Genomic DNA, 25,610 nt, shown 5'->3' with positions numbered 1-25,610 from the left:
GTCAAGGGATTTTCAATGCCCTTATGGCTATAAAAAAACCCTCAAGTGTTTTCTGTACCTGCCTCTGTTCCCTGGTCCTCTACTCCTTCTAAATTTCATGGGGAATCTTGATTCATCTGGGAAAGATTTGGGCCTTGACTCTGTTGAGGAGTCATTCACTTACTCTTCTCAGATCCACTTTCCTCTCACCCTGGGAATTTAAGAAGAGGATTTAATTTTTCCTGATTTCCCTATGGAGGAATTCTCCTTCAGCAATACTGCAGTACATATGGCTGAACATTGAAGTTGTATTTTCCTAGATGTCTGACATTCAAAAGAGGTACAATGAATTCATACAAATAGATTCATCCAGACCTTCTGCAGTACCCCCAGTAGTGGATGCCCTTTTGGATACTTTTTGTACTGCTCGTCAGTCCCCTGATTCCCAGCCCCTTGCCCCTAAGAAGCCTGACATGTTCTAAAAGAAGTCTGAAGCTCAAATGTTTTTGTAAAGAAGTTGTTCCTCTTACCCTGCTGTTATTTTGTTGTCCACTGATAAACTAACTTACGGTCCTCATCTACGCTTGTGCCTTCCGATATGGACTGTCGTGCTATGGTCAGGAATAGAAAAAAGGGTATAATTCTGTTGCCTTTGCTTCCAGGGCCATTAACTCTCAGACCCATATGACTAGGTATGTTCTGATTTTTTCTTTCTAAACTTCTGGGGTATTTGGACTGATATGCCTGATTCAGAAACAAATTTTTCTGCCATTTCTATTTTAAGCTTTGCTTCTCAAGAGGCTAGTCATTCCATTAGATGCAGTTATGATGCTTTGTGGTTGCATCAGTTTCTCTAATGAGGAGGTGCTCTTGGTTGCACTTATAGACTCTACCAGTAGAAATCAAGGCAAAATCACTTGATTCTCACTTAAGCAACCTGAATCCCTTTGGCTCTGCCTTGCTAAGCTTTATAAGACCCTCCAGGATGATGGTGAAGTTATGCAGGATTTGAAGCAGATCTTCCTTTTTTTGCTACTAGTTTTCAGAGAAATAACTTCCTTTTGTGCACAGAAAGCCAACGCAGCCTTCCAATAGCAAACGGTCTTCCAAGAGAGTTTTTCCTGACAAAGTTGTCTCAGTATTCTAAGGATCAAAAGCCTTTTTTCCCTGAAAAGTCTGCTTTCATATGACATTCAACCACTTCTACCTCTTGGCTGGATTCTTCTGTTCCTTAGGTTGACACTGTCTCTTTCTAGCTGGCAACAAATAACCACAGACTATTGGCTGTTTTCCATTTTAAAACATGTTTATTTTATGGTGTGAAAGACCCTTCCTCCATTCCTAGGCCTACTTCAGCATCCTCCTCAACAGCTCCCTCATTTTCCTTTGATATTTTAGATTTTTTTAGTACAGGGTGCCATCCAAACAGTCCCTCCTCCTCAACAGGGTACATGCTTCTACTCTATAATGTTTTTGGTTCCCAGGAAGGTGGAGTCTTGGAGGCCAATTATGGTGATCTCCTTTCTCAACATCTTTCTAAATGTTCCTTCCTGCGGAATGCTCCAATGCTTGTCCCTCTTTTGATTTCCCAAGCATTTCTGGTGTCCCTGGAGTTGAAGGATGCTTACCTCCACACTCCTATTCACCACCTATTCATGAGGTTTTTGCATTTATCTGTTTCTTCCTCACATTATCAGTTCCCTACCTTTTTTTTTGGTCTTTCTACAGCTCCAAGGATCTTTATCAAATGTCTGGCTCCATTGCTAACCTTCTGCAGACTTCGGAGAATTCAAATATTCCCTTATTTGGATTATCTGTTAATTCAGCCCCCCCCCCCCCACACACACACACACAGCTCCATCATCTAGATTTTCACTTCACTATGCTTCTTCTCTGTAGTGGGTGGTTAACCCTAAAACTCAAAACGTCTGTCCTAACCCCTTTTCAAGGCCAATTCAGCCCATTCCAATTATGGATTTTCTCCCTCTATCAAGGTCTTATCTTTGACTGTATTTCTAGTTTCTTCTCCCTTTTCCAGAGTCCTTCAAGCAAGGCAATTTCTTTCAGCTCTTGGGTTTATGGCTTCCACTATTCCCATGATTTACTTCAACAAACCTCATATGTGAGCATTTCAATGGTATATCAAGACTGTTTACCTTCAGCACTGCCATCCTCTGGATTTTCTTGTTTGTCTCTTGTCTTGACTTAGGCTTGAGTTTCACTTGTGGATTTTCCAGATTTCCCTGAAACCAGATCAGCCTTAAGCTTCCTTTTCCCACTGAGGAGCTGTATATGGATGCTTCTTTTCAGCGTCAGGGACCCTCTTCAAAAATCTCAAGGTCCAGAGATTTTGGTCTGCTCAACAAATAGAAGACCACTTGATAATCAAGGAGATGAGAGCACCGATTCTGTCTGTTCATGCCTTCCACTCTTTTTGGTTCAGAGTCCTCTAAGGATTTTCACAGACAATACAATGTGGTATGTCAACAAATGCATGGTGGCACAAAGTTTTACCTTATTTACAGTCTGGCTCTTCAGGTTTGGGATTTTGCACTCCATCATCAATTGTTTCTTCAGGTGGTTTACATTCCCTTAAAGCATGATCTTGTAGCAGACATTTTGCGAAGGTCCTTGGCAAATTCTAAAGAATGGATGTTTCACAGAGAGGTTTTCCTGGACATTGTACATTGGTGGAGTAATCCTCAAGCAGATCTTTTTGTCTATCTGAACAGTCATCTTCTCCATTCTATTCCAAAGCATCAAGTAATCTGGCTTGGAATGTGGATACCATGTCTTCTTCCTGGAAGGGGATGTTTCTGTATGCCTATTCCCCCTCTTCCTCTACTTCCAAATGTCCTGCACAAGATCATGTGGGACACACCAAAAATCTTTCTAGTGACTCCCTTTTGGCCTAGACAGCACTGGTTCCCTCTTCTATTTCATCTGGTCAGGGACAATAATCACAAGTCACCTCATAGGGTGGATCTTCTCACACAAAAGAATGGATTTCTCATTCACTACTACTTGCCCACTGTTTTGTTGACTCTGTGAGTGATAGGGCTATGATTACTTTTATACAGCAGTTTTCTGAGGATGTTCAAGTTTTGCAGGAGGCCAGCAACCCACTACTAGAAAATATTATGTGGCTAAATGGAATAATTTTTCTGTTGGTGCTGGTGTCTCAAGAATGATCCGTGCCCTTTTTATGTGGATATTGCTATGTTTCTTTCATATTTGTGAGAGTTGCACACGCCTGGTCTGACATATTCATCTGTTAAAGTTTGTGTGTCAGGCATTTCTGTTTGTCTGTGCTTGAATACATCCCTTGCTTCTAGTTTTGAAATCAAACAGTTTTTCAAAGGTCCAATTCATTCTTGGCCCCCAAGAAAGCCTAATCCTCCTTCTCGGGAACTTAGTTTTGTTCTTTAGAAATGAAACATGTTTCCCTTTCAGTCCACCGGTTCCTCTTCCTTACTGCACTGTGCTTGGAAGACTGTACTCTTGGTTGCTCTTACATATGCTAAGAGAGTCTCAGAGCTTCAAGCACTCATAGCAGTTCCACCTTTTTTGGTTTTCACAGAGACAGGATCCTTCTTTGTGCTAATCATTTAGTTATGCACAAGGTGGTTAATGAGTTGTCCGGAATCACACAATGCATCTTCCTTCTTCTTTCCCCTCTCCACACAATCCTTGTGACAGGATTCTACACACATTGTATTTCATACCTATCAACTGCACAGATTTTTGCAGGATGTCCATATTTCCATAATTTTGGTCTGTTTTTCATAAAATTGTGTTTTTTTCTGGCAAATTAGTGACAAACTAAATAATGACATGCATTTGATTTTCAGGCTTCATATCCTTCAGAAGATTCATGCTACTGCAAAACCTGTAATTCTCCAAAGTAAGTTTGTAAGAGCAATATTTAAAAAGTGTCCATATTTTTGGACTTTGTACCACTTTTATTTATGGCTTTGTCCAGATGTCTTGCTCTGAGGTTGAGAGGTATGATTTACTTAGACAGTATGATGTAGACAAAAGAAAAGCCATCAGGAAATCATGGATGCAGCTCAGTGCAGGTTATAGCAGATGAGGTAGAGAGAGATCCATTCAAATGAAACCAACAGTGGCACTTTGTGACTGAATAACTTCTAACAAATCGCAGATTTCTTAGTCTTATGATTGCGAGTTACAGGCAAATGACCTCAATGATGGTTACAATTTCCAAAAACTTTAGCTTTTAACAGTGGGAGCAGCAAAAAAAAAAAGTAATTAGTGTATAAATAATAGGAGGCAGCAGGAAGAACAGTATTCATTGTATGCATGGGAGATGACAGGTCTGTAACAATGTAGGAGACACAGGAACACTTAGCAAATGTATCAAACTGAAACAGCTCAAAAGCCTCCAAGTTTTAAAGAAAAAGAGGGCAAGGGTGGGCAGGAAAAATATGTAAATGGTAAGATAAGTGCAGTACTTTAAATGTACTTGCTGACATACAAAATGTAGTCCAGATGCCAAGTTTGGTTTTAACTAGAGGAGAGCTTTTGGTTTACAAGCTTCTTAAAACAAAGATGGCAATGATGACATGATGTGTGCATCTTCAGGCAGCCACTGTTACTAGTAATATCAGATGTTAAGCCAGATAATTAACAGCAGAGAGCTTACGGCTATGACTATCATATATGAGGAATACAGAGTAAAGTGATTTTTTCCTTCATTAACATTTTACTATTTAACTGAGTTGCCAGTGTAAGTCCTTTATGAACAGCAAATCATCCACAGCACCATGTATCGCCATATCAGAACTGCATTCTAGATGGAACTGGTCAATACAGAAAATGCCCTAACCTTCATATTTAGACTGGATTCTTTATATAGATATTACTTATTTTAGGTTGATTTGATCCAAGTATGTATGTGATGCCTTGGCTATGATAATTAGTAGCTAATGGAAGATAGTGATTATGCTTTTGTCACTTAAGAATCAGGAAAATGTGGATCCCTTTCTGTAAGTTGCGAATGATCCTTTTTTAAGTGACCCATTACAGTTTTCCACCCCTCTCCGAGTTCATGTATCTCTAATATAAATACTTTATGCACATAGATTTGTAGAAAACTGGTTCTGCAAATTAAAGCTCCTAGCAAGGGTAGCTTTCCACATTATTTTTGCAGGAATAGGATATTAGTTTAACAGTGGTAATGTCTTGTCTTGCCCTGGGGTGGCTGGAAATTTATTGGAAGACATCTATCTTTCAGTGCATGTTAGTTTTAATTGCTCAAGTATAAGGGTTAAAAGAGGGATAGGAACTGAAAGGATTATTCACTTACTTGAATGTTATGCCACGTCTGAGGATACTTCCATCAGGGTAAGGGATATTTCTTATGAAAATGGTGTTATTCAGTTTCATATGTGAACACAACAGCATTAACCTTCTCCCACTGATATTCTTCTTAAAAATGACTGGCCCAATGACACTGCAAAAGAAGCAAGGTTCCTTCATAAAAGTACATCAACTGAGTGTTATGGTTTGAAATGCATTAATAAAAATAAAGCATATTGTGGCCCTTAGACACCAGAGGTGTACTACACCATGTAACCATCATATGATAATAAGGTGTCAACTACTTTCACCCAGCAGAGCTGATCTTGTGGGTATCAGGTTATCCATTTAAATAAGCCCAAAGCAAACTGGATATGGCACAAATTTCTCAGACATACGAAGCAGTTCATCATGTCAAGACATTTTATTTTGCAATGAGTAGCTGTTTGCTTTTAGGAGTAATGGAGCCTTTTAGCATATGTCATATGATGGACTTAAACACAACACTCTCTTTGTGTTTGTCAATATATTTTCCACATGGTTTTGGAAGGGAGAACATTGTTAAGATTGTTGAGTTAGACATATTGGTTCAGCTCTCGAGGGTGTGGGCATTATAACTACTTAGCTGAAGAAAAAAGGCAGAGCCAGAAACATTTGCATGAACACTATTCCCCTACTCCATTTTATGTTCAGTATATGGTGAAGCTGATGAAGCCTTAGAGATCTAGCATCATTCCAGGCCTCATTGCTATCACTTCCATACCCTCAGATAACTTTATCTTGCTGCTGTTGATTTCTAGACATGCTCTTCTTGGTTTTGTAACTCCTGATTTTATTTTTGTCCCTGCTACCTTACCACTCACCTACATACATAAGACCGTTACTTTATAATAATGTCTCCTCCTCGCAGGTAATGCAGTATAACAGCCCTGTTTGTGATGGTGTCCTCCCACCCTCCGCCCTAATTTTTTTACGCTAATGTTTGTTTGATATTTTGCACACAGCAATGTGCATCTAGACTAGCCCTATGTTCCTCATGGCTAACTTGGCTGCACTTTTTGTTGTTGTCTAAATTAGGTGCATTATTTATTTTTTCCTGACATTACCTATACTCACCTCAAGCATCACCAATCTGAGTTGACTTCAGTGCTTTGTGCATGTGCAGACTGACCGGATAATAGCATGTGACCGAGCTGTGTAATGCGTTATACATCTCCAGCACCTTATCCCCAGCTTTCCATCCACATCTAGATTTATAAAATTTTAACTTCACCCATAAAACCTGCAGGACCACTTAAGCTCTTGTCTATTAAATATATACATAACTTACTGTATATTACAGCCACTTTTAAATCATAAATAATGCAATTACTGTGCCTGGCAACTGATGTAGCTGTAAAATTCCCGCTTTCATCTCTTTTAACATAATTCTTCTCAAAGAAACCTTTCAATTACCACAATTCTTGTATCACTCACAATAAAATCTTTCTCCAGTGCTCATTCCTCTAACTACTGTGAGCCTGCTCCTTACATAAGTCATGCTTCTACACTGGCCTCCTCCTCTGCCTAAACCTCACTGTAAAAAAAACTCGTTTTCAGTACTCTAACCATTTAAGAGACTATTCAGCTTCTGCCACCTTATCAGATTACTACTACTTCTCATTTTTACAATCTCTGACCTCATATGGCTACAGAACGATTGTTACAAAGCACTTTGAAATTCTCTGATCTTTCCTAAAAAAAAACTCACTCTCAACCTTCAGTCATAACAAAATACAACAAATCCCATTTAACGAAGCCTTGCAACATTACTCTGTGAAAACCCACTACATCCTAAAAATCTTGAATGAAGGACAGTCACTTCAGTCTCTTACCCAGTATATATTTTATTTACTTAACAAACTGACCTCTCAGTTCTTTTATCACTAAAAATTCATCATTGAATCAATTACAGATCCACTGTGTCCTGTGATGGCATCAACTACGATTCAGTCCACAATCAAACTGAAATGATCCCCTACCCCAACCCTAATTCTACTCAGGTAGCTAATCTTTGTCCTTATAAAAGCTTGTGGTACAACAATGAACCGGACCAGCTTTATGTCTTCTACTTAACTGAATCAGCTGATGCTATTGGCACTGCAGAATTTTTGGGATTGAAGATGAATTGCTCAGTCATAACTTTCCTGGCTTTTATTACACCATTGGTCCATGTCCATGTCAAAGAACTGAGAGTGATACAGCCCTGCTTTATAAATACAATTAAAAATATAGCTAATTTCCCAAATGAACTCCTACAATAATTATAACTATAAATACAACTATGCTTCTTGTAGCCATCACTATACAAACCAGATAACCTTTTTACCTAGTTATACCACACCTTCCTCTACCATCTTGATGAGACAGATTTAATCACCTCATCAACCATATCCTCCAGTCTCACCAACAGCATAACAAGAAGTCAATTTTTAGTAGACTTAAATAGTCACCTTCAGGGCAATTTAAGGCAGGACAAAAATGTTTTTCACAGATCTAAACTTTGGTCAAATTCAATGAAGCCCTACAGGACAAAATTACAAAAACCAACATTACGCAATCCTTGTTGTTGGTTTACAAACTCAATAAATAACATAACTTCCATTACAATTCTAGCCCAGTCCATAGTGCTCAACTTCTCACATTATCTTTATCGTACCTTACAGAAAAGCTCCACTAACATTATTTGCTTTTGTTGTATGTTAGAACAAAGATTATCAGTTCTCACATATGAACTAGAAGATATAGACGGGTCTATATTAGTTCGTCTAAAACTAATTTCAGCAAGCAGCTATCCATTGCATGTTCACATTAGCAAATGTTTTTCACTAGGCAGTGAGTTACTTGGCCAACATACCGAACATCACACACCGCAGTATATCAAACCCACCAAGGTGGGATGATACGCTCCCACACACCCCTACTTATATGTACCAACTCCAAGATCACATTACAGTGGGAAAAATGGCAAATTTACTAATGCTGGCCGAGTAACTCACTGCCCTGTGAAAAACGTTCATTGATGTGAATGCTCGATGGATGGCCATTCACTGATTTATGTTTGATGAATTGCCATTCACTGAAGTTAGTCTTCAATGAACTTATATAGACCCTGATATAGACAGATGCCTAACGTTAAAGGAATCAGACCCTGCTGATACAGCCATATACACAAATATCAGATTACTGCATCTTGAAAAAGCAAAATCTCTCGATCAATTACGAGTCAATATGAAACATATCTTAAATTCTGGATAGTCAATGAGAATAAAGCTCTATTTAGAATCAGGGAGTTTGCATGGCAAAGGTAGAAACATTCACTTTAAACAGAAAAAAAAACAGATTTTATTATATCCAAGTAATTTAATAAAAAATGCTACAAGATAGAGTCTCAACAAATGCCCCCTAATAAATAATCTATGACATTCTGGAAACTAATCAGTCAAATAAAGGTCCCTCTCAAAGGCAAGGTTAATAACAATTGCTCTAATAGCATGGCTAACATTGAAAGTTGAATAATTAATACAGATTTGTGTCCTCAAATATCACACTGCTTTATTAAAAAAATCAGCTTCCTCCTCCAAAAAAGCATGATGATTCCTCCACTCCCGCAGACAATCCTCTTTACAAATGCACCATTCTAATTCTCCTCTGTAAAAATCAAGGGCATGGAAATTGTAGCTCAGACTCCCACAGAAGCCCCCCACCCCTGATACAGCAGTTCGATCTTGCTTCATTTTTATTTTCTGAGAATATACAGCATCTCTAGTGCTTCCTCGTTTATACCCTCTACCAATACATTGACTCTGTATCCATAATATAGAACCAGACAGCTGCTATGCCTCTTTCCAAAGTCCTCAGACCAAACTGCTTTGCTTAGTTTGTACCCTTTATCAACCTTCTTAGTCAAACGGATGGAAAACTTCCAGATTATTTAAATTAGTTAACTGATTACTTTAATGGATCATGAAAGGGTGGCCTTGATAAGGTACAATGATAGCTATGTGCCCCATTCATAGATGGCCTACTACTCAGAATGGACAAAGGAAGAAAATCATGAAGTGCAATGCCTAGCTAGGTAAAACTCCTTCATAAGCTAAACAAGCAACTCATGGGAACTAAGTAAGTTTACCAAAGCCAACTTTTAGGTACAAATAGCCTCCCTTGTCAAGGCAAATTACAAGATATTCTTTGGCTATGTTTGCAATCTCAAAGGCAATATGCAACAATGTGCTAAACTAATTGTAAATGTATGCACTTATATTGAGCAAGAAGATTAATCCAATCTCCTAGCCAATAAATTTAGTTTCATTTTTAACCCTTTCTTCCAAGATAACACTGAGGAAATACCCTCAATAGTAACTTCCCCAACAACTAGGGAATGGGTCCCCATGTATTCTCCATGCACAAGAACACCACATAGATGGGCCACAGTAATATCCCAGGATGCAACCTTAGTAACATCAAACATGATCTATGATAACCACTAGAATTGGTATTTAACTGTAGCCTCCAGACAGACTTCATGCCATGTAAACAGAGGACTGCAACCATCACTCCTCTGTACAAGGGACCAGTAAGTCTAACTAGTCTCATATGCAAAGTCATGAAAATAATTATAATATAAATGATAAGCAATGGCAGACACTAAATCCATCCCACTTTGGTTTTATCAGGGGCAAATTATGCCTCTTAAACATAGTGGAATTCTCCAAGAAGGTCACCAAAGAAATATATAAGGGCAAAAATGTGCATACTGCCAAACATGACTTGACCAAAACACTGGAATCAATGCCAAACTCAGGCATTGTAGACAAACACATAAAATTAGGTATAAACCCCTGTGTTACATACTGGATAGCCCAGCTGGCTCACAGACTCTCCTATCCTAACTTATTGGGACTTACCTCCAGAACATTGCCAGTCAATAGCACAGTCCCTCAAGGCTCTGAGCTGTGGCCCATCCTTTTTGGCATCTACTTTTCTAAAGTCAAGGGCATCTGTTTAACAGGGGTCTATATTAGAACATCGAAGTTTCAAAACTTAGAAAGTTGTAATATCGAACCCTATTCAGCGAAAGCTGAAAACATCGAACATACAGAACAGCAAATTTTTTCCTAGGGAAAAAATTTGCTGTTCCAAAACACATACACACAACACAACACAACACAAGCACACCAAACAAACAGCAATCCACACACATACACCTAAAATCTTACACCTAACCCTACACTAAACTATACACACACCACTAACTATCCACTTACCTTTACCCAAACCCTATCCCTAAGGTCCATCACTATTGCACATTCACCTCACCCACACCATAACTTTAACTCACCTACCCCGCTCTAACCCTTGCATCCACACAATCGCACACTTACCTGACCTGCGCCCTAACACTAACTCACCTAACCCGCCATAACCCTCATGTCCACACAATCGCACACATACCTAACCCACACTCTAACCCTAACTAACCTAACTCGCACTCAATCACACACTTAACTGAACCCCACCTATAACTTTCCACCACAGAGCTGAAAATACTGCAACAGAAACTGACAACCAAATTCATTGCCTAGGAAAAAATTTGTTTTTCTGTTGCTTCGATATTTTCACCTTTCAATGAATAACATTTGATATTAGAACATTCAAAGTTCTGAAACTTTGATGTTCGAATATAGACCCGTTTGACCGAGCTTGCAGATAATTGGAAATTAGGCAATGTCTTAAAATCCCCAAATACTTAAACTATCCAAAAAGGCCTGAAGCAGACTAATAACTGTTGCCAGAGCCACAGTCTAAAGTTCAGTGCCAAGAAATGCATACTAGTATCCTGTGGGAAGATGGCTACCCCTGAAAACTACAACATTAAAGATATACCCAAATATAACCCTAACAGTAGACCCAGTGGTTGGTGATTTGTAAATGCATGTAGACAGTAATCTGGACATTGACAATCATATGTTGCTATGGTAGTAAGGATCTTATTCTATGTTGTGTAAACTATAAGCAAAGTTCTGGCATCTCTATCCAAGAATGTCATTGTTCCCCTCTACTTTGCCCATATTAGATCAATTTTGAATACAGACCTCTTTCTGTATGTACTTGACCAGGCACATGCAACAACTGGAGTTTCCGTAGAGGTTCCTCACAGACAAAATATTTGGCATAAACATGTCCTACATGGACCATCTCAAAGCACACTTCCTGTTTTCATTCTCCTACAGACTGCTGAAAGAAGATCTATGCCTGGCCTACAAAGCAACCTCTGATTCTACTCTGCTGGACCCATTGTACGTATGCAAAACAATCATCATCAGGACTACCTGATCTGGGATCTAAGACTAATATGTAACATAAATAAGACATGTTGGAGGGACAGGTATGTGTCTTCAGAGACCACACCCTCTTTGGAAGAGGTTTTTCATCATCCATGTGAAACACAGTTCTTGCCTAACCCAAGTATAATTTGATCCAGTGAATAGGGAACTATAAATTTACCCCTGGTTTGGCACCTATGTCTCTAGTATTTAGAGGCTGGCAGAAAATGGATGAGCACCCCTGCGCAAGCCTACATATGCATATATATGCAGGGTGGCGCAGTAGTGCAGTGGTTAACATTGTCACCTCACAGCAAGAGGTTTTCCAGTTTGATTCTCAGCTGTGGTGCCTTCTGCGTAGAGTCTGCATGTTCTCCCTGCATTTGTCGGGGTTTCTTTCAGGTACTCTAGTTACCTCCCACATTCCAAAGACATGCATCTGGAGCATTTCTCCCCAGGCCTGCAATGAAAATAGTCTCTGCCCTAGTTGGACTTTCCCAGTCAACAAATGTTAAATAAATAAAATACCCAAAGTGTATCAAAACTTGTAAGATAAACTGGGGAAGCATAGTTAGGTTGAAAAAGGAATTGTGGGGGTGAGACTAAAATTAGTCCAATGGGATCAGTGCTGTGTGCCAGTTAACAAATTGTGTACATAAACAAATAAGCCTGTGAACATGTGCCAAATGTCATTGACCTTACTAGATCCTTAAACTAGCAAGCAATTCTACATAACTATCTTAAAGCTATTTTTCTAGTCCATAGAGGGGATGAAGTCCTGACTATGACCTAGGTGATCCATATTCAATTAACAACTTACATTTTTGACTTTGAAGGCACAGGATAACAGGTATGCCCAACTTGGCAAGGTATGATTATGATGGAGATGCTGTGATGGTGATAGATGTGGTCTGTTACTGTCCTGACAGAGGCTGGAATGTGAAATTACCAGATGGAAGGGGTGGGTGGGTTTGGAGGTATGTGTGCCCAGGGCTGATCTGAATCCTATAGCATGCCTCAGTATCCTTCTGGCCTATTCAGACATTACCATTCTAAGGGATGGGATTCTGCAAACTGATAATTTTATTGTACCTCACTGGATCTCTGTGTATGTGTTTGCTGTGTTGCTCTACACAGATGATGCCTGTAATTTTGCTGCAGGAAAATATGATATTTTAAAGCACTAGTGGCAACTGATGCCAAAGATTGTCAGGATAATTCACATATTAGTCTTGGGGATGTGTAGATGGTTCTGTACCCTTATTCATGTTAGTTATCTGTGTGCAGAGTGTAATACTTATGGCATACGGTGTTACAAAATCTTGTACCAAGTGCCAAATTCTTGCATGGTGTAGCTTTTTTCTCCAAATCTTCATTGACATCTGAGTCTTCATTCCACAGCTGGTCTGGTTACGTTTTTGACAGAGGCTTTCTACATGCCACATTTGAAGGTCACAGTTCTTTGCTGGTGTTATGCTATGCAGGACATTGAACAAAGTTTTTGAGATGTTGTATCAGATGGCTATTACCGAGCAACCCTGGATGGGTCTAGGCTTGAACTGGGACTTACGAACTTCAGAAACCCTAATACTGCATCAGTCATGTTCCTGTTTAATATGTTTCCTGTGTTTTATGCTTCCTGAGCAGGTGACTGAGGATGGAAAATAAATTTCAGTAAACAGGGCTTCAAGTCGCAACTGCTGTATCATGTAAAATAACCAAAAAAGATTTGGGGTCATTGGCTGTTTTCCAATTACCTGATTTTTTGTCCATGTCTTCACTTATATGAGACCTGCATCCACCAGTGTAGTATCCAGAAACATGTTCTTTGGATAAATCTGTGGTGTAGGAAACAGGTTTTACATATGAAATTGTTGCTGACACTGGCAACAAAAGAAGTTGTGATCAGCAAGCATAGTCTGAGATCTGACTGGATAACAAACCTTCCCACTGGTCTACTTATCACAGTTTGCATTGAAGGGTGACGTTGTTTTACTGTGATAACAGTCTGCAGTCCCTACTATGTGGAGAGGTATGTAAAACCATAGAACTATTCTAAAACTGTGTGACAATTGTTGGATGTTACTGGAAAGCAAATGAGATCCCCTTGTGATGATTCATAACAATGTGGAACTTCTCCAGGATGTGAGTGGCTGCAGTCTGGCACATTCCTACTGTGTCTCCCTCAGGCATTGAAATGACAAAGGTTTGAATATGCCCACAGATGGATGTTGCTGCCAGCCAGTATAATTACATTTCATGAGAGAATAGCTTAACATGTACTTGTCAACACAGCCAGAAGCAATATATTTTTGTAAGAATACTTTACCGTCTGCTTGTTTATTATACTTGTAAGAACCCTGCACAAGAACATTTTGAGTGTGGCACAATACTTATTTCAAGATAAGCATTATATGGATTCTCTAAACAATACAGGAATTGAAAGGAGGCAAATCTGATTTTACTGATGGACTATCCTAGTATATGTTGTCTAATGCCTGCATGAACAATCTTTTTCGTGCAATTTTAATGTTTGCTCAAGTATGCATACATTTTTTGTCATTAGATTTCACATTGTGTAATCTTTTATTGTCTGCATTTTATATCTATTGAGACAGTTACAAAAACACAAATACGCAAGCACAGTCTAGCACTAACAGACTTGCTTACCCACCTACCCCCACCCCACCCACACACGGAGAATATACACTTGTATTCTAATCATATATTCTGGTAGCAGTTGTTTAAATATCATGGATCAGGATTAAAAACACTTTATAATAGTACCCATAAATTGTTTTCTGTAAATGGATGACTAAAATAACCATTTCCTTAAAATCTTAAAACTAATTAGCAGTTGTTATACCTTGTCATGTAATAATTTATTGTATGCTTGAATTTCAAAATGATATACACTGACATTTTGCATTTATTCTTAAATATTGGTTTAGTATGATTATAGCTTACATTTTTTGAATCTTGACTATTTTTCTGAACTCTATAACAGCCACATAAGAAGGGAAAAGTTAATAAATAATTTGAGGGGGGGATGCATTGCATTTACAAACATGGGAAATAAAAATGTAAATAACTATGGAAATTAAATTCCAAGTTAATTATTTTATTTTTCTTCTCATTCTGCTTGTCAGACAATACCATATATAAAGCTACTGCTAAAGTGGATATGAAGCTTTTTAACATTCCAGTACAATTAACTGAATATCAGTTCACTCTGTATTTCATTTAAGCCATTGAATCTGGGATGTTGCATCATTCATTAAAACACATTAAATATATGTTATTACATATATATATATATATATATATGCATACACACACACATATATATATATATATATATATATATATATGTGTATATATATATATATATATATATATATATATATATATATATATATATATATATATATATATATATATATATATATATATATATATATATATATATATATATATATATATACCTGTCCTTTGATATCTGGATGCATTTAAACAAAGAAAGGTAAACATAGCTATATTTTTAATAAGAGAAAAGCTGTAACACTGTTTCAACACTGTATGAATATCTTATGAGATAGATGTGAAAAACATCAAAATGGAGAAATCCCTTAGGCTAAGAGTATGTTCAATAGATCTCGGGCAGCTGAATTTCCCATCATACCTATCATAAAGCTTTGATGATAACATGGCTACCTTTTTTAATGAGGCTTTGCTCTTCTAATGAACAGCCTGTAGCTGTAATACTTTTAAATAACTGTATCAGTTGCAAACTGCAGAATGTAAGTCGAATGGGATTTTATAGCATCACAGCACATATGTGAAAGGCATGCCATGGACTGGTGGGAAACAGTGAGGTTTCTGAACCAAATATTTTAGAATCTCTAGGAATAACATTATGATAGCATGTCAGAGTTTAAGTGACTGAAATTTGCAATAGAATACAAGAAGTTACACTATTTATATGTGAAGTCCATTTATCAGAATTTGAATGGCTTATGAAGATGCAAATGGTGCAAATCAGTTAGTATTATTTGCCATTAAAATAATAAGACTGAGAAGCTGATGATTAGCAATGAAATATCTGTCTTAAAGTCATTGAAATCACTGTATACACTTCTCACTGAAATGTGAAGTATAGGCAGGTGATGATGTGCCATGAAAACTATGATCACAAATAAGAATTACTGCAACTTATATAATACAATGTAGGTGCATATGTTTCTATTTATCACGATAATATCATTTTAATATCTGCTTATGCAATTATTTATAGAACAGCTGAGTAAGTATGGTACTTGCTTTATTTTATGGTAATATTGTTTTGACTGAAATCTTATTAAATAGCTGCTACAGAAAATATGCACCTGAAAATAATATAGTGACTTCAGTCTTGGCATTATTGCTTAGGATCACACAGCAGAAGTAATATATGTGCAAAATTCAAACAAAACAGTTAAGCCTTTGATGTATATCACTGTGCAAACAAATTGGTAGATGTCATGAATGCTTATTCTAACGTGCCTTGATCAGTATTACCCAGAGCCAGATCATGGTCAAATGGGGCTTGAGCTGTACTGCTGATCTAACCAGCATATCCTATAACTGAAAAGTTCATCTCTACTTGATTCCCAAGTAGACTATTCTCTATCTGTAAAGCCTAGCACTTACTCCTACAGTACTTGCACCTTGATAAAGCACTCTTATTATAGATAGTACCCCACCAGCCTAAAACCCACTTCCCCCGGAGTCCTTTGAAAGTCTCTTTATCTACTACTTCTAGTATGTCGAGGGATCAGTTGCTAGTGTCCTCTCCAGCTCAACTGGTGAACCTGGGAATATTGAGGCAATGTTACAATTGCCTCATGTACACAGACAATCCTCTCCTTCTCCCACAAAACACAAATACATGCGAGAGATGCAACTATACGGCCAAACTGGAGGCTGAGCTCTCTCAACATAGGACTGGCAAGACCAGACAGGAGGAGAAGGTAACCACACACAATACATACCCAGTCACACATGGTACCATCACAACTTCAAATCATACACATACTCACACAAAGACATACTCGGAGGCTCTGATCAAAAATTTACCAAAACAGCAGAGGCCACCAAAGCAGACACCCAAACAACTACCACCTCATGACCCAACACATGCAACACATAGACCACACAGTCAGAGTGTCAAACAGTCACAGCCCTTAAGGCCAAACAAAATGCCAGACAAACTTGTCATTGGTGATTCCATAGTCAGACAAACTGACGTCCCGCTCACCAGACTGAGTAAGGAGAAGGTCACAGTAAGCTGCCTGTCGGGCGCTAGAATCCGCCACATAACGCAAGCACTCAGGTCTCTCAACAGCAGGTACAAGTATGACTCAGTCATTGTCCACGCTGGTGTCAACGACCTGAGACGTACCTCCTTGGACTACATGAAAAGGGACATCGAGGAGCTCTCTGATTATGTAGCCCAGGCAGGTATGACCCTGACCTTGAGCAGTATCCTACCTTCACCTAGAATGATGCCACAATACAGTGATAAGATGATCAGCTTTAATAATTGGCTTAAATTCTGGTGTCATTCAAAGGGGATCCAATGTCTGTCTGCCTGGGATGACATGCTGGACAAGCCACGCTGCTTCAAGGGACGGCTTGCACCTGTCACCCTGGGCTTCCGGATATTGGCAAAGGCTCTTGCCACCCCATAGTGCCTTTTTAGGCAAGGCTCAAATTCTAAACCTACCACCCTAGAACACCAAAAGGAAAAAACTAAGGGTAATGCTGCTCAATGCCAGAAGTCTCAATCTCAAGATGCACGCACTCGAGGCCCTTCTCAATATGGAGAACATTGATGTCTGTGCTGTGACAGAAACCTGGTTCAAGGCTCCTGAGAGCACCCCAGCACTAACAGGTTTCACCTCATATCATGCGTTCCGTCCCCAAAATCTGGACAACACCAAGAAAGGAGGGGGGGGTGTCCATATTCATAAAGGACACCCACACCTCAAGGTTGGTGGCAATGCACGATGCATCGGAGACCATCCAGGTGCAATTAACCATAGGCAAGACTGCTCTGCAATTTGTAGCATGTTACAGGCCACCCTCTCAAACTCAGGAACCTCACATGGCCTTCCTGAAAACATTGGAGGGGGATAAATGTATCTCCAAACACCATCATACTAGGTGACTTCAACTACCCTAATATAGACTGGGAACACTACTCAAGCCCGAACACTCTAACCCAAAGATTCCTGGAGTTCATAAACTCAAATGCCATGGAACAACTAGTCACCATCCCCACAAGAGGAGAAAACATACTTGATCTCATCATCACGAACATGGGATCAAAATGTTCAACACCGGAAGTATACCCCTCACTGGTGAGATCAGATCATAAACTAATCTCGCTGGAGGTCCTCATCCCGCCCCACCTGAAACAAAAAGACCACAGTGAAAAACTTCTCAAAAGCCGATTTCACACTTCTAAAAACTAGTGTGGTCTCCTTTAAGGCCCCTGAGCCAGTGGTAAACATTACTCAAACCGCTGAATCACTTACAAATGCCTTCTACCAGCACCTACAGGACTGCATGGATCAGGCAATCCCAAACAAAACTAAGACTCTCTGTACCAAAGGCAAGCGTCCAGTCTGGTGGACCCCAGCCATAAACAAGCTCTACAACAAAAGGAGGAAGCTACTACAAGATAGAGCAAAATCCTTGAAAGGTAAGACACCTTTGATTATTATAAGTAAAAAACTAAGAGCTCTCATACAATCATCCAAGGCAAATTTTGAGAGAAAAATCACCAAGGACTCTAAAGACAATCATAAGGCCTTCTTTAGCTATGTTAGAAACCTAGGAGGAAACTCCCAGATATGCTCAGAATTAGTTCAAAATGATGTGAAAATTACTGAACCTACACACATTGCTAACATACTGGCTGACAGGTTCAGTGCAAACTTCTCCCCCCCAAAAGGAGAGATATCTATTCCAGAGGATTGTAGCCCACCAAACATCTCCAACGCCCAGGTGAGAACTGCCCTCACTAAGGCAAAAAACACAGCATCCATGGGACCGGATGGTGTCCCCGGCTGTGTGCTTCATGAACTCAACGAGGAATTAAACCCACAGTTAGGACAGCTGTTTAATCTTAGCCTCACCTCAGGATACATACCCAAGGAGTGGCGCGGCGACTGTGGTCCCACTTCATAAGGCGGTGCCTCCACAGACCCTGGAAATTACCACCCCATTAGCTTGACAAGCCTTATCTGCAAAGCCATGGAGAGGATCATAATGGAACTCATAAATAAAGACATAGGGAACTTGCAGACTTTGGATCCAACCCAGTTTGGCTTTGTCAAAGGCAGATCCTGCCTCTTAAACTTGGTTGACTTTTTCGAGACAGTCACCAAGGCCATTGATGAGGGAAAGGCAGTCCTTACAGCCTACCTCGACCTGGCAAAGGCCTTCGACACAATACCCCACTCAGGTATCATCGAAAAACTCATCAGCTTGAATGTAAACCCATACATCACAAGATGGGTTGCAAACTGGCTAAGTGACAGAACCCACAGGGTCAGAGTTGCTGGAGCCATGTCAGACTCAAAGCCTGTCACAAGTGGTGTCCCACAGGGCTCAGTCCTGGGTCCACTCTTGTTCGGCATCTACTTTTCTGAAGTACAAGCAAACACAGGAGGGTTATGGCTGACAAAGTTTGCAGATGACTGCAAACTGGGCGCCATAGTCGAAAACACATCTGACACAGATATCCTCCAGAAGGGCCTCACAGAAACGGATAACTGGTGCCAGAGCCATGGCCTGAAGTTAAACGCCAAAAAATGCATAGTCATACCCTTCGGGAAAAACAAGGTTACCCCTAGCTACCATATAGGTGGCAATCCACTGAGCACAGAAAAAGTCCTCAGGGATCTGGGGACCCAAGTTGACAGTAGCCTTTCGTTTGACACTCATGTTGCTAAAGTAGTTAGGAAAACCTTCTATATCACCCAACTGATCATGAAGGGATTCACATCTAGATCAAGGGAGGTCATCATCCCCCTGTACTCATCACTCATTAGACCTATGATTGAGTACAATGCCCCGTTCGGAATGTATCTGACCAGACACCTGCTGCAGCTTGAAAGGCCCCAAAAGTTCCTCACCAAAAGGATAAAGGGTCACAAAAATATGTCTTATGCTGCCCGACTGAAAGAACTCCAGCTCTATTCAGTCTCATACCACTTGCTCAGAGGTGACCTGTGCCTGACATATAAGGCCATGTCAAACCCAGATTTGATGAATATGCTTCACCTCAAAAATCTAGATCCCTCAGAACCACAAGCGAGAGACTTAAACCTTGACACGGTTATAAATAGAACATGCTGGAGGGACAGATTCATCACCCAGAGACTCCCTATGCTGTGGAACAAAATCCCGGTACATGTGAGGCAGAGCACCTCGCTGGCCTTGTTCAAGAGGAATCTTGACCAATGGATGGGAGATCGCAGATATACCCCAGGGATTACTTCAGTGTCACTGCTTGACAGAGGCACAGAAAAATGATAGGCATAGTTTTTATTCAAACTAAAGGGGTGGCGAAAGCCACATAACTATGGGCTAGGCTTATAAATGCCCTTGGGCAGATAGCCTAGTATGAACCTATGAACCTATGAACCTATGAACCTAGACAGGAGAATGGGCCAGGGCCATTCTGATGTCCCGTTACTTGTCCCTCTCTCTCTCCCCAGTTACCATAAAGACTGATCAAAACATCTTTACTTTTGAAATGAAGGCAGACATATGGATTTAATTTAAAACTTTATATTTTAATATACTTTGTTAACCAGGTTAGTGCCACTAGGCTAATAATGTCTTTGCAGGGGAGATTCTTGGTGGCATTCATACTGCAAGGGGAAATTTGGGAAGGTCACTGGGAACTTCCCTCTATACTTTCTGATAGTTCAGGTAGATGTAAAAGATCTCTCAGCACCTACCATTAACACAAACAGATGGGGACTCAGTTTAACATCTCATCCAAAGTCTGACACACACAGGTGTGCAAACTCAGCAATTGTTTATATTAGGATACACTGCTATGCACCGTAGCAAGCACTGGACCCAGTGCGAGACGAGACAATTCTATACTGTCAGACCTTTTTTCTATTGTTGTTCTTAAGAAAATGTAGTTAAAAAAAAAAAAAACTGTGTAATGTTCAAAGCAGAGCTTATTTTCCCTGTACCCTCAAAAGGACTGCAAGTCACTTAAAATTGTGTATAGCAGAGTAGCCAGCAGTCTCCTTTCTGGATGTGTGTGGCTTTCTTTCATTGAAATTAAGTTTGTAATGCCTGACATTACAATTTGATTTTTTTTTTTAACTTTAACCTTATTAACTTTGAAAAAAAAAAAGTACAGAATTATTACAGCAACTAAGTGTTAAATAAATTCGTTAAAGTCAGACTGTAAAAATCATCTGGCATTTAAAAATGACAGTCAATAACAAACAGTAATGCAGGTTTCTCAGGTATCTACAAATACTCTAATGTACATTAGGAGGCAAAAAACCATACACAAACTTGTACAGAATTTTGTCTAGTTTTATTAGTGAAACACATGTTATTTATACTGTTTGCAATCAGCTTTTGCCCACCTCACTGACGTGGTCAGTGACAGGGTTTTTACATCATGATCATTCATAAGAAAAACGCTGATATTACAATTTTTAAAAAGTTACTTTCCCATGAGAATATTACAGCCTAGCAAGCACCTGGTCAGTCACAATGTCCTTCCGAGGATGTAGCCAATTCAAGGCTCTTAGATTAGTTCGAATACAATGGGTGCATGTCTTCTTTAATGCTTCTCTTTGTCTCTTTCTTGTTCACCAGCTGGACATTATCTCTGATAGTGCGCACAAGGCCGCTCTTCTGGTAGAGGCAGGAAAAGATACACATGCACACAGATTCATTATTTTCTAACTTTGCAAAATAATCTTTCACTGACAGACATGAGCCAGGCCGAGCTGGTCGCTGCCAAGGCCAAGTTTCTAATCACACAGCAGCTTATGCTTCAAGCAATAATATGCAAGTTTATTTCTACTATTATTCTAGTAAAACAGAATTAAATGCATTACATATTACTCCATTTCTCAATCTGTGTATTTCATATATGTTCAGGTTCATTTATATATATCAAAACCACACAACTTATATGTCAGAATATGTGAATACATATTTCTCTAACAGCTTATATATGAATACATATTTTTTAGCAGCTTGTATGTGAATACATATTTTTTAGCAGCTTATATGTGAATACATATTTTTCTAACATTCTCCCTCCTGTTAATGCATTTCATTCTATTTGAAACATAAACAGTATTATTTCATTTCTTAGCTTTTTCCTTTCAAGGACTTTCAGCTAAGTAAGTCATTTGTTTTACATTTCAGATAGGCTTTCGCTTGGTATCAACAAATTCAATTCCATGTCCTGGTACATAGTTTCAGTTACTGATATGTCAACTAGGTCTTTAACTAATTTTTTCACACAGGGTATGCCGCAGCAGACACATGCTCCAATTATGAGCAGTACTACACAAATTGCAATCAAAATATTCATAAGGACCGACCCCCACCCCCAAATAGATTCTGGAAAAAGTTCGTCAGTGGGTTTGGGCCTGGTTCTGCCATTGCTGACACCTGCTGTATTACCTCCAGGTGATCATTGATTTCATGTTGGTTGTCTGGAATGTACGCACAGCATTCTTCTTTGATAAGCGCGCACGTACCACCTCTCGCCGCTAGGGTGAAGTCGAGAGCCATTCGGTTCTGTAATACGACTGTTCTCATTGCATTCATTTCATCAGTCACAAGTTCAAGAGCGGAAAAAGTCGCATTGCTCATTACTTTGAGGAGTTTTGACAGTTTCCTCAGTTCCCAAATCGATTTGACTGCTCCGTAGGCTGGGAATATTCCAGCCCAGGATATAACACTGTCACTCAAGTCCATATGAGTCAGTTTTTCTTTGTCCTTCACAGCCGAATGATCCTTCCAGCTTGCTTCAATCTTACCCACCGGATTAGCAGGTTTTTTGACTGTATTCTCGGCTTGCTGAGCTACATTTCTCACATTGCGTATTTTACCCATGGGCAATTCTGCAGTATGTCTTATGGCTGGAATCAGATAACCCAAAAAACAACTGCCGGACCAATTCTCAGGTAACCATTTATAGGCCTTTTTCCCACAAACAAAATAACAGTTTTCTACTTTAGTACTGATGTGGGTTAACGCTGAATGAAACATTTTTTTATCTATAACAGATAATTGTCTATATATTTCAGGAGTTTTTTGCACATCTCTCAATGTTGTTTTCATCAAGCTTAAATATGAACCATAGTTCGTGCTACAACTAGTACCTTGGTCTACAGGTTTTATATAACATTTGTAAGACACAGTTATGTTACAGTTACTCCAACCAACCTGGAGTGTATCATTTTTAACAAAGCAAACAATTCCTTTCTGAGTAACGGGTAAATATAATGCCACTTTGTCTTGTGATCTTACAGTACCCGTGTCAAATAATAGGTTTTCCCAAGTTTCATTTATCCCCAGGGGGACAGCAGACATCAAAAGTCCTCCATATGCTGTGGGTATTGCAGTACAAACCCAGCAATTCGAAACGTTCATAGTCTCTACATAGACTCGTTTCATAGCCAGGTATGTGTTGAAGTTCCGGTGCCAGTCTATAGCCAGTTCATCATCACGTTTTGTCAATTTCACTTCTGTAGTTACATGCAAGAAAAACCATAACAACAAAAAGGTCACTACAAACATGGTTAATAAATGTATGATCAGTAGGCCAGTGAACCAATGTATTTGGGGTTGTTTTGCATTTTTATTCACTCTGCCTCTGGCCATCCTGTTTCTGTGGTATATCAGTTAAAAAATGTTTGTCCAACTTAAACTCTTTAAGTGGTTTACAGTGCGTCAAATGAACCCAAGATGATCTCTCAGCAATTTTTACTGCAGTAGGTGTTGCCAATAGTACCTGGTACGGACCTTCCCACTTTGGACTCGCCCAGTTCTTTCTTTTGATGACTTTCAGCCAGATCCAGGACCCGGGTCAGCACAGCCTCGGTTTTCTTTCTTCTTTGTCTGTAAAAGTGTTGAACTGCAAAACAGTCTTATTTGTTAACAATTTCTTCATATAACTAGCTAATGAGCTATCGGCCTCCAGCTCTGCAGGCATGAGGGCCTTCCATTGTGGCATAATATGCTCTCCCAAATACTACCTCAAAAGGGGTCAAACCCCTCACATTTGGAACAGTTCTCATGCTCAGCAGTGCTAAAGGCAGACAGCAAATCCAAGTCTTTTGAGTCTCACTTATCAATTTCCTCAACTTGTTTTTCAAAATTCCATTGTACCTCTCCACCAGTCCTGCTGACTGAGGGTGATAAGCACAATGGTTCTTCAAAGAAATCCCAAAGATTCTCCCAAGCTGGTGTATTGTCTGGTTAACAAAATGTGTTCCATTGTCACTATAAATTCTTTCTGGTATGCCAAATCTAGGAATGATTTCTTTCACTAAGGCTTTTGCCACTGTTGCTGCATCCGGATTCCTAGTCGGAAAAGCTTCTACCCATTTTGAAAACATATCTATGATCACTAAACAGTATTTTTTCCCTTCACATTTATTCAGTTCTATGAAATCCATACAAATAGTATGGAACGGGTAGGGTGGTGTCGGAAAGCTCCCTCGCTTCGGTTTAAATGCTCCCTGTGCATGATGCTTGCTACAAATATGACATGTTGCACAAAATTTTTGTGTATAATTCGTAAATCCGTATGTTTGGAATGTTTTATTAACTAACTGTACCATCCCCCCTGTTGAGACATGGCTCTGCCCATGACTCAACAAAGCTGCATATCTAAATAAATTAGATGGCAATATTGGCTTTTTCTCTTTGGAGATGTACAGTCCTTCTTCAAGGATTGCTCCTCGTTTTATCCACTTTTGCTTTTCTGCTTTTGTAGCTAATGTCTGCATTGTTTTTAACATTTCTAAATCTAGAGTCTCAGAAGGTTGTAGTTCTTCATTTGAAAACACAGTTTCTAGGTCTGAGGCAGCTTGCTTTGCAGCTGCATCAGCTCGAGCATTCCCTTTTGAAATTTTATCTTGTTGTTTGGTATGGGCTGCACATTTACAAATAGCTATTCTAGTGGGTAACTGAATAGAATCTAACAGGTTCAAAATCAATTGTGCATGATTAATCGGTTTGCCAGTAGATGTTATCATTCCCTGTTCTTCCACTGTTGCGCAAAGACATGCACTGTAGAGAAAGCATACTGACTGTCAGTATATATGTTAACACATTTATCTTTCGCTAGAGTGCAGGCACGTGTCAAAGCTATCAATTCTGCTGCTTGAGCAGACAGGTTATGTTGCAGGGGTTGTGCTTCTATGATTTCATTATCCGTTACTACTGCATAACCCACTAGGTTCTTTCCTGTAGGTCCTCGTCTACAGGACCCGTCCACATAAAATGTCACCTCTGCATCGGCTAAAGGCACATCAGTGAGATCCTGTCTGGACGTGGTTATTTGTTCCATTTCCTGTAGGCAGCTGTGTGGTGTGCCATCTACAGGAATCTGAAGTAATGTCGATGGATTTAATGTTGTGCATCGTTCAATTGTCATATGAGGTTGACTCAATAGTATGGTCATACAAGAAAGATGTCTGGCAGGGGACAAAAATGCTACTTTTTCTTGCAGTAAAATTATCGCAACTGCATGAGGTACTCTCAACGTGAGAGGATGAAACAATACCACTGAGGCTGAAGCTTGCACTGCCATAGCTGCTGCAACGACTGCTTGTACACAGGGTGGCAATGATCGTGCCAAAGGATCTAACTGTGATGAATAGTAAGCTA

Source organism: Protopterus annectens, chromosome 15.part0 (assembly GCF_019279795.1).
Source record: "Protopterus annectens isolate FY-2018-M chromosome 15.part0, PAN1.0, whole genome shotgun sequence".
Taxonomy (NCBI): domain Eukaryota; kingdom Metazoa; phylum Chordata; order Ceratodontiformes; family Protopteridae; genus Protopterus; species Protopterus annectens.
The sequence above is the reverse complement of the archived record's forward strand: the minus strand, read 5'-3'. Positions refer to the sequence as shown.